The 11,438-nt window shown below is 36.7% G+C and overlaps 2 long non-coding RNA genes across 2 annotated transcripts; one reads left to right on the top strand and one right to left on the bottom strand.

Moving 5' to 3' along the window:
• Nucleotides 1-547: 547 nt before the first annotated feature.
• Nucleotides 548-2,683, top strand: LOC135745434 (uncharacterized). Its single transcript, XR_010531239.2, has 4 exons — nucleotides 548-1,109; nucleotides 1,642-1,966; nucleotides 2,049-2,150; nucleotides 2,261-2,683. It is a non-coding gene; the product is annotated as an uncharacterized lncRNA (long non-coding RNA).
• Nucleotides 2,684-4,142: 1,459 nt separating this feature from the next.
• LOC135745427 (uncharacterized) lies at nucleotides 4,143-4,740 on the bottom strand. Its single transcript, XR_010531238.2, has 3 exons — nucleotides 4,525-4,740; nucleotides 4,294-4,442; nucleotides 4,143-4,204 (listed from the first exon to the last, which is right to left on the bottom strand). It is a non-coding gene; the product is annotated as an uncharacterized lncRNA (long non-coding RNA).
• Between the last annotated feature and the right edge of the window lie 6,698 nt (nucleotides 4,741-11,438).

The raw sequence follows: 11,438 nt of genomic DNA, 5'->3' as shown, positions 1-11,438 counted from the left end.
CTTAACCGAACCATTAAGCAGACATATAATTTAGATGTAGGCAACATTAAATAATAATAATAATAATAATAATAATAAATAATTATTCTTCTAAATATCAATTAAGCATCATTAATAATAAAAATAATAATACAAATATTACAAAACGTCATGCAATCATTAATGTGTCTTTAATCACGCTCTTTAAACTACCAAATAAAACAATTTTGTTTCTTTCCACTTCCCTGGTTTCTCGTCTTTGCCGTCTTCTATGTGTCAATGTCGTAAAATGAGGGCGTGGGGGAGGTGGAGACTTGAATTTATATGGGCGTGTTATTCTTATGACGATCGTTTTCAGACGCCGCATTTATGAAGGGCAGATATTGCGTACACCTGAATTTCAGAGCTACGCACAGGTTCATAAATCAGGCGGTGAGAGAAGTGTAAGCGTAATCTTACGCCAACATATACGCCCGTTTCTACGCAAGAATGATAAATGAGGGCCATTGTATAATATACACATTTTCACACATGTTTTAAGAAGCCTTTAAAGAGCACCTATTATGGGATACACGTTTTTAAACATCCTTTTGTGTGTAAGTGTGCATTAGTACATGCTAACGATATTCAAAAAGTACATACCTCAAAGAAAACGATGACGCGAGTTATCGTCTCTAACGTTCGAGGACTACAAAAAACACTCGGATTGTAGGCAACAGTTTACTTCCTGGGATTAGTGACTTAGATAAGACCAACATTATCATAGTTCAGCCCTCTCTGCTTTGCTTGGGTACGCCCTCAAAGACGAGGGTGGGGTGGGGAGCGCAGAGTCAGAAGAGAGCTAAAATGGCGGAGGTTGGGAGTCCCTGCTTTGACTCTGTTTGCAAACTCTTGTTTCATTGTTTAAGCGATTAAATCTCTCGAGTAGACGCTGTCTCTTTAGATGCGAGGGCAAAATAGCACTTTATGGACTTCCACAGAGGACATCATGTTTAATACGGTTCCGGAAAAATCCAGTCAGAAGTTGTTCACGGAGTTTTCACAATAACTGCTTCTCATGAACCGAAGCTGGATTTGCGCGACGTCTCCTCTTGAAAGTTGGATTACTGTGCACTTCTGGATCACAGACTGTAAGTATTCATGTTTATTATTTGCCTTTTACTGTACGTTACGTAACCGGTAACCGGAGATTAACATAATGTGCGTGTAGAGCTAAGCTTGCAAGCTAATTGTTTTGTGTTGTAATACTGTATTTCATAAACAACGTACCATATTTACACACGTGAATGTGGAATTATGCAGGCTTTCGTTTTTTTTATCGATGTTGGTTTAGACATGTTTACAAACTTGCTAAGATAAATACAAATACAAATGCCAGCTAAACTGTTACCGGTAAAATTTGTTCTCATGATCAAACTCAAGAAACTCTAAGTACAGATGATTTGTTTAAAGTTATATGTATTTTACTTTGTATTTACTTGAAGCTTTCTTAGATTTTGAAACGAAGTAAACACGTAATGTGTGTTGCTAATGTTGGGCCATGTAATATGTAATACATTTACGTTTTAATGAATAGTCTAACGATTTATAGTCGTTGTACTCTATTGTTATAATATTTCTTTTTGACTGAATACATGTTTGTTTTATTTGTCTATATCCTAGATTCGCAGCTGTACACATCCTTCTACACTGTATGCAAACATGCAACATCATTACACACAGTACAAGGAGTCAGACTGGCATATGAGGAGCAAAGGTGTTTAACACATATTATGTATTTACCTAGTGAAACCACTACCAGTCTTAAATGTATAACTGATGATGACAAAGTTTTTTTTCTCTGCATAATAATAGGAATCCAGGCAGTAGCATCGTTTCACAATGTTTCCATCATCATCATCAGTGGATGCCTTTGCCGTCCGTAGCCTGAGATTTCAGATTTGCAGCAAAAAAAATTGATTTTCTCATTTATTGGAATGCTGTGCAGGTATTTAAGTATTTTAGTAACTGTGTTAAATAAAGTAGTATTTACTTTTACAATAAATTAATTGCTTGTTTATATTTTACAGGTATTTGTACCTTGCAGCCATCCATTACAATGTCACCAAGCCGTAACAAAAGCAGGAGAGGGAAAGTACAAGGCTATGTTCCCAAAACACAAATGACATACCGTAAGCAGTAATGTTTTATTTCAAATACATTCATAATTAAAAACTTAATGTATGAAGCAGGGAAATAAATTATCAAAACAAAAGATTTATTGACTGCAATATTTCTACAGTTATGTGGAGGATGTGATCAGGCTTGTGTTTGATGAGGTATTTGAAGATAAGCTGAAGGAAACCCCGATTCCAATGGACCTGGCATCACAGTTTGAGAGACCTTCAAAGGAGGACGTGATTGCATGCCATCTTCAGTGCAGGGGTCGTCGAAAGCCAAAATTGTGACCGATCTGATCAGGAAGCTCCAAGCGTATCTGGAGAACAACACACGACAGGATGATAACCTTATAGTGTCGTCTTAGATAGCACCAGCTGACAAAGCTTTGATATGCCATTTATCTGAATAGATAGCTGTAAGAAATGAATTGAACAATTTTTGAAACAAGAGCACAATATGGTTACTAAAGTATGTTTATTTGTATATTGTTTAACATTTAAATATATATTTGTAATAAATAAATAAAACTTTTGACTGACTATTATATTTTCTTTAAAGTTGCATCTTTTGTTCTTTTGGGTACTTTGTTACTATAATGATACTTTAGTGTTATTGGTTTAAAAATGTAATAAAACGTACTCTAGTCCTGCACCTCAAAGGCTTATAGTCGGTACAATAAATGTTCTGTGTGTAGGGATTTAGACAATTTGTGCAAAACCTGGATGATGAATCACGCAGGTAAGAGGCCCTGGAACCTGTTGCATTCTCCTTAAACCTAATAAGTAAAAACATAGCACTTATAAGTAAGCAGTTTTTCATAATAAACTTTACCATAGTGAAATAATGTAGAACATTCATTTCAATTAATACTTTCTTTGTGCTACATTTGGTGTTTCCATATAGTTTGCACAGTAATATAGTATGTAACAGTCTTTTATAATAAAGTTTACAATAGTAAAATAATGTTAATAAGTGAAATAGTTTTATAATCATTTCAACAAATACTTTCTATGTGCTACATTTGGTGTTTCCATATAGTTTGCACAGTAATATAGTATGTAAGCGGTCTTTTATAATAAAGTTTACTATAGTAAAATAATGTTAATAAGTGAAATAGTTTTATAATCATTTCAAATAAAACCTTCTATGTGCTACATTTGGTGTTTCCATATAGTTTGCAAAGTAATGTAGTACGTTATAATTACCTTTTGGATGTCTTTGCAACACATTTTCGTCTTCGTTTAGCATTCTGGCAGAGCTAAGGACACCTAAAAAAGTTAAATCCAATCGCGTTCATTGACGGAGATCGTTTACATCGTAACGGCCGTCTGAACTCTCTGGATCGAGCTTGAAGTGGTAAGGCAGTACAGACACCATCGTTTATAGAGAAATATAGCGCTTGTTTACGTTGCCTGTGACTCTCAGTCAGAACCAGAAAATCCACGCGTAGTCAGGGGCGTAACTTTTCAAACACACGCCGAACCCAGTTGACCAATAACAGTTGAGTAGTCATCTGACCAATCCGAATACACTAGACATTTTGGGAGGCGGAGACAGGAACTAAACCGAGCGTTTTCCAGACATGCAGAAATCGGTGAGGTATGTAAGCAATTTATAAGACTCACAGTGCATTAGTTCAAGTTTTAATAACATGTATGTACTATGGGATATTACAATAACGTGCTAACGTGCTAATTTATTAGCATAATTGGTGCTCTTTAATTAAAAATAAACCCTAAAATGAGGTGAAGACGTCTTAAACAAGCTCTGTGGACAAATCAAACACAGGTATCCAGTATCCGAAACGATTTAAATCCATTTTGCCACAAATGTTTAAAATGTCCCAGACAAATCCAAAAAGTCTCTGATTTTTCTCTTTTTTAAAGATACGTCCAAAGCGTTGTGGTCTGTATCCTAACCTGTAAACAGATAAAAACAAGTTATTAGGACAAATATCTAAATAAAACAATTAAAACTTTTTTCTTATACAATATAAACGTACCGTGGAGATCCACTATATATTTTGCAATACACACAACGTTCGCTTTGCCGCTGATATCCAAACCTTTAAAACAGATAACACATGTTATTAGAAAATATTAAACCAAATCAGTTTGTTTAAATCTATTGTAACAGGATTAAATAAAAACACACCGGACAACACGAGCCACTCGGCGTCTCTTTTGTTCCAAGATTTCCGTGTTACGCTGCGGGAGGTTCTAGTCTCGGTCTGACTTTTTTTGTTCATTCCACTCTTCTCCGCGATTTACCAGGAATAGTTAATACCAGTTTAGACAATTTCGCTGCAAGACCAGAGATCGATTTTTTAGTTTTTAAATAAATCAGACAAAATACTGGAACGAACACAGCGAAACACATACATACCAATAGACTTGAGTATAACAGCTCTGCTCCATCCAAACTGAGTCCGGGAGATCTCTTGTCGCTCCCCAATAAAGGTTCGGTCATAAACTTTCAAAGATTACATCACACGACCCCCACACAAACACACACTGACATAATATCAGCATCAGAAAACTTTGTGTCTGAACAGAAAATAGACTAGTTCGATAGAAAATATCGGCTTTAAGTTTAACCAGTTACATCTAATACATATATATATATATATATATATATATATATATATATATATATATATATATATATATATATATATATATATATGATTAGTGATTGCCTTTAAATAAACTTTTGATGTTGCAAAACTTTAGATTCAACAACACACATCGCAGTGTGACAGGCAGTATTGAGACGCGCACGGGTCGAAAAAGGAGGGGTGATAGATAGAGACAGCAAATGTCGAAAACACAACCTGTCATTAAACATGAAAGCATAGGCTTGACATAAAACACACACACAGGAAAAACAAACCACTAAATGACCGGCCATAAAACGATAAAACACTCGCTGTCTAAAGTTGACAACTTGTACAGATTTTGATTGATGGTCCCGCCCCCCTGTCAAACACGAGCTGTCAGACAGCAACTGTCACCGGGTGGGGGAGGGGGTCATAAAAGTTTGACGAATGCCGTCCCCATATAACTACTTATATATATATATATATATATATATATACACATACACACACATGTACATACAGTCTTGTTCAAAATAATAGCAGTACAATGTGACTAACCAGAATAATCAAGGTTTTTAGTATATTTTTTATTGCTACGTGGCAAACAAGTTACCAGTAGGTTCAGTAGATTCTCAGAAAACAAACAAGACCCAGCATTCATGATATGCACGCTCTTAAGGCTGTGCAATTGGGCAATTAGTTGAAAGGGGTGTGTTCAAAAAAATAGCAGTGTCTACCTTTGACTGTACAAACTCAAAACTATTTTGTACAAACATTTTTTTTTCTGGGATTTAGCAATCCTGTGAATCACTAAACTAATATTTAGTTGTATTACCACAGTTTTTTAAAACTGCTTGACATCTGTGTGGCATGGAGTCAACCAACTTGTGGCACCTCTCAGCTGTTATTCCACTCCATGATTCTTTAACAACATTCCACAATTCATTCACATTTCTTGGTTTTGCTTCAGAAACAGCATTTTTGATATCACCCCACAAGTTCTCAATTGGATTAAGGTCGGGAGATTGGGCTGGCCACTCCATAACATTAATTTTGTTGTTTTGGAACCAAGACTTTGCCCGTTTACTATTGTGTTTTGGGTCATTGTCTTGTTGAAACAACCATTTCAAGGGCATGTCCTCTTCAGCATAGGGCAACATGACCTCTTCAAGTATTTTAACATATGCAAACTGATCCATGATCCCTGGTATGCGATAAATAGGCCCAACACCATAGTAGGAGAAACATGCCCATATCATGATGCTTGCACCTCCATGCTTCACTGTCTTCACTGTGTACTGTGGCTTGAATTCAGAGTTTGGGGGTCGTCGAACTGCCTGTGGCCCTTGGACCCAAAAAGAACAATTTTACTCTCATCAGTCCACAAAATGTTCCTCCATTTCTCTTTAGGCCAGTTGATGTGTTCTTTGGCAAATTGTAACCTCTTCTGCACATGCCTTTTTTTTAACAGAGGGACTTTGCGGGGGATTCTTGAAAATAGATTAGCTTCACACAGACGTCTTCTAACTGTCACAGTACTTACAGGTAACTCCAGACTGTCTTTGATCATCCTGGAGGTGATCATTGGCTGAGCCTTTGCCATTCTGGTTATTCTTCTATCCATTTTGATGGTTGTCTTCCGTTTTCTTCCACGTCTCTCTGGTTTTGCTCTCCATTTAAGGCATTGGAGATCATTTTAGCTGAACAGCCTATCATTTTTTGCACCTCTTTATAGGTTTTCCCCTCTCCAATCAACTTTTTAATCAAAGTACGCTGTTCTTCTGAACAATGTCTTGAACGACCCATTTTCCTCAGCTTTCAAATGCATGTTCAACAAGTGTTGGCTTCATCCTTAAATAGGGGCCACCTGATTCACACCTGTTTCTTCACAAAATTGATGACCTCAGTGATTGAATGCCACACTGCTATTTTTTTGAACACACCCCTTTCAACTAATTCAACTAATTGCCCAATTGCACAGCCTTAAGAGCGTGCATATCATGAATGCTGGGTCTCATTTGTTTTCTGAGAATCTACTGAACCTACTGGTAACTTGTTTGCCACGTAGCAATAAAAAAATATACTAAAAACCTTGATTATTCTGGTTAGTCACATTGTACTGCTATTATTTTGAACAAGACTGTATAGGTATTGAAGATACAACGTCACCCCAGTGACAAGACTCTGCACAGGTCGGTTTATGGAGAACAAGAAAAATGCACGGGACGGGAAATCCGGACGAGCAAGGGAGTAAAGGGGAGACGGGGACGAGACTGCGCCAGCCATCTCCCTGATGCCTGTCTGGGCTTCACAGTACTCCCCTACTCGACTCAGAAACCTCAGGAGGAGGGCAGAGCAAGTGATAACATAATGCCATACATAGCTTTCAATCACTCCTCTGCGCTCGGCAATTAATGGCCCGATTTGGGGTTTTATTGGTCTAGTTTTGAAGTTTTGGCATTGTATTGTGGTTTGTATGTGCACAGAGTAGCGTTTCTTTTCCTTATATGTAAGCCTTTTCTATTTTATACGTGACATTTGTTTTTGAAAGTTTATGCCCGGCTCATGGTTTGCTGCACATATGTAAACGAGTAAGGAGAGATTAAACATATTTCTTAAGAATATTAATAGCATTTACCATGCTTTGAAGTGTTGACGAAAATGATGATTTAGTTTATTTATTTATTAGGTTGTACAAGCTAACTATTGTGAGATGAGTCCCATTACCAGGGTTCTTGCAGGTTTCAGCAAGTTAAATTTAAGACCTTTTTAAGACCTTTTAAGACCATTATGAGTCAAATTTAAGACCAACACGACACATTACTAGAAGCATTCAAATGATCTCAGAAATTCTTAAAACGTTCTATTTTTATTCATTCAGTTATAGAAAAATATTAAATGAACGCAGTTTTAAAACAGATAATCAAAATACATGGAAATACATTATGCTTAACTCTATTAGACCGCGAGTGTTGGCGCCGACAAATTTTACCCATAGCCCTTTAGGAAGAGACTTCTGACAATGTAAGCCCAAAAATGGCTCATAGTGAGCCATTTAAAATACATTGAGTTAGAGGCAAAGAGCTGTGATTTTTCTTAATTAATAGTCAAGAAATGCATTGATTTACAATATTTATACATCACACTAATATGTGTAAGTAGTATTTTTATAAAATTCTATTAACAATGTTTTTTGAAAAATAAAATTCACTAATATTAGATCAGTCAGTATGGTCAGCTGCTGGTTTGTGCCTAGTTTTACACTGCCTCATACAACTTTAAAGCTTTAAAATGCATCACACTCTGTAGTACGTAAGCTTATAGGGGAGGTTTCCCAGACAGGGATAAGAGCTTTATCAAAATGCACACAAGTAATGGTTTTAGTAAGGCATGTTTATTAAAACTAGTTATATGTCATAATTAAACTAAGGCCTCGTCCTGGTTTAAGCTAATCCCTGCCCGGGAAACCACCCCATAATGTTTAATGTACAACTGACTGTGTGCTGTGTATATATCTTGTGCATGTTTATAAATATACAATGAACAAAAGATCACTTTCAATTATTATTAATCCCTAAAAGCATTAATATATGCATTTTATTAAACAAGTTATTAATAAATTAATGTATTGCATTTAATTGAATACAGAATCACAGAGCCAAAAAAACACTCCACCCATACGTTTTATGCATAAATATGCACTATATACTGCCATCAGGTTTAATAGCCTCTCTAATTACACAATAACGGATTAATCTGCATTAAGAAAATAAAATTTACCATTAAAAGGCTGTTTGATATGTGTTGCTAACGTTATCCACTAAGACCGTTGTTCAATCCGAAGGCTGTAGCCTCCAAAGGGTCGCATTTCTTATTTCAGAAATGGTCTTATTTCAGAATATAAACTTTGATATTTAACTTAATGGCGGAGGCAGAAAGTGTATGATGGTGGGTCTCTAAAAAGAAACATTCCGCCCTTTGTCATAATCCACGCAAATCGTGCCATAAGCCAGGGGTTTTCAAACTTTTTGTGTGTGTGGACCACTATTTGTAATCAAGAATTTTCGCGGACCAACATAATACTTATTATAAAATATGTCTACACAAAGTCCCGAATTAATCTGCACATCTAAATAGTCTTACTAGCACTAAAACTATAACTGGTCATCACATCAGTACAACCGGTTTCTTAAAAGAAAGTTTACTGCACTAAACAGCTGCCACATATTCATACAGCAATCTTATTTTGTACGGCACTGAACTTGAATGTCACAGCCGAGCGCCACTGGCCTATTTTAGTAATCACACAATAACTTGACAATTTAATTAAAAATGTATATCAATATTCTTATATCAATATTATTTATATACATATTCTCAGTGTTGGGAAAGTTCACTTTCTACATGAACTACTTCAGTTCACAGTTTACAAATTTTAAAATGAACTAGTTCAGTTCATATTTCAAAATTTTGAACTAGTTCACAGTTCCAAAAATGAACTAATTTATAGTTCTTTTTTCCCATATTATAAAAAAAAAGATTGCCATTATAGCCCCATATAGAACCACAGACAGCAATTATTTCATCAGTTTTAACACTGAAGCTAAATGCGTCAGATTTCATCTTCATGTCCAACTTTAAATCCTTATCCAACCGGGGTTTACATAAGCATTGACTGTCTTTTAATTTTTGTATTTGCTTGCACATACCTTGAAAGGCTAGCCGGGTGGGGGTCGCACCCCGGGCGAGAAGCGCTGCGAGGCATTGCGTGTATGACAACTCGCAGGTATTGCACACCACACGTGCACGTTAAATAGCGTGAGCTTAGTCAGAGTCTATTTCAAGATCCAGAATATGCGTTAGCACTAGCAGCCTATGTTAATCGTTAACAATTTAAGAAAAATATGATATTATTTAATGTTAAACTATTTGAGTGACGCGCCAGGAATATCAGCAGCGTCTGTGTTGTTTTGATTACGCATGCAGCGTGACTGGTGATCACTGACTGGTGGCGGTGTTGCCAGATTGGGTGTTTTTTCCGCTACACATTAAGGCCTGTTTACAGTGTGTTTTAGTCGGGTTTTCGCCTGGAAGAATATAAAAATCTGGCACCCTATTGAACGACGTTAAACTGAAAGAGCATGCCGTTCACAGGCACCAGAATCAACGAGTTCAGAGTAACATTCATCAGGCGTACGTTCAGATCACGTTCAACTTTTGTTCAATGAACTCGTTCAAGCACAACACAGCATATTCTCAAAATATACATATTTTTATTTTGTCTTTACACGGACCACCTGCAGTACCCTCACGGACCACTAGTGGTCCGCGGACCACAGTTTGGGAATGGCCGCCATAAGCTATATTTCAGGTGTTGTGATCTGACTGTTTACAGCGTTTTAAATTACTATTTTATTTTCTGCCGACAACGCTTTTTGGGAATGAAAAGAGGTAAGAAATTTAAGACTTGGGTAAATTAAATTTAAGACCTGGGATAAAAATCTGGGTGTTTTTAAGACTTTTTAAGGCCTTAAATTTAACATTCTGAATTTTAGACTTTTTAAGACTTTTTAAGACCCCACGGGAACCCTGCATTACTAAAACAAATTATGTGAATGCCTTGTTAAAGAGAAAAGTTTTAAGTCTAGATTTAAAGGTATCTACTGTGTCTGATTCTCGGACAACGGTTGGTAAATCATTCCAGAGCTTAGGGGCTAAGTAGGAAAAGGATCTTCCACCTTTAGACACTTTTGATATTTTAGGGATGACTAAGAGACCAGAATTTTGCGAACGCAGTGCACGTGATGGATTGTATTCTGATAGTAATTCTCTAAGATATGAGGGTGCTAGGCCATTTAAGGCTTTGTAGATGATAAGTGATATTTTAAATTGTATGCGATAATTAACTGGTAGCCAGTGTAAAGATCCCAGAATTGGACTTATGTGGTCATACTTCTTAGATCGAGTAAACACTCTTGCAGAAGCGTTTTGAACTAGCTGAAGCTTGTTTACCTGATTTGCATGGCATCCCCCGAGTAGCAAGTTACAATAATCTATTCTAGAGGTCATAAAAGCATGGATAAGCTTCTCTGCGTCAGATGTAGACAGTATATGGCGTATTTTTGAGATATTTCTAAGATGGAAGAATGCTGTGCGGCAGACGTTGCCGATATGACTATCGAAGGATAAGTTGCTGTCGAACATCACACCTAAGTTCCTAACCGAGGAAGATGGCACCACAGTGCAGCCATCTATGTGCAACTTGTAATCTGACATATTATGTTTGTAGCGATTCGGTTCAATAATAAGTATCTCTGTCTTATTGAAGTTGAGCTTAAGAAAGTTATGTGCCATCCAGTCACTAACATCGCTAATGCAGTTTGTTAGGTTAGAAAACGTGTGGGTTTCGCTGGGATGTGAGGAGATGTAAAGCTGGGTATCATCTGCATAGCAGTGAAAACTTATGCTGTTTCCTGATAATGTCTCCTAGGGGTAGCATATATGACGAGAACAGGATAGGACCTAAAACTGATCCCTGCGGTACACCATATTTAACCAGGGAGTGATATGACTCTTCCTCATTTACATAAACAAAGTGATAGCGATATCTGCCTCAAGTGGAGTTGGCATATAACTCTAGTGTTCATTCCAGCACTGGATTTTCTCCTTTCTTTCTTGCACATGGTAGAGAACCAAGACT

The sequence above is a fragment of the Paramisgurnus dabryanus genome, chromosome 12 (genome assembly GCF_030506205.2).
Source record: "Paramisgurnus dabryanus chromosome 12, PD_genome_1.1, whole genome shotgun sequence".
In the NCBI taxonomy this organism is placed as follows: domain Eukaryota; kingdom Metazoa; phylum Chordata; class Actinopteri; order Cypriniformes; family Cobitidae; genus Paramisgurnus; species Paramisgurnus dabryanus.
Note: the sequence above shows the minus strand (reverse complement) of the source record. Positions and strands in the feature narration are given on the sequence as shown.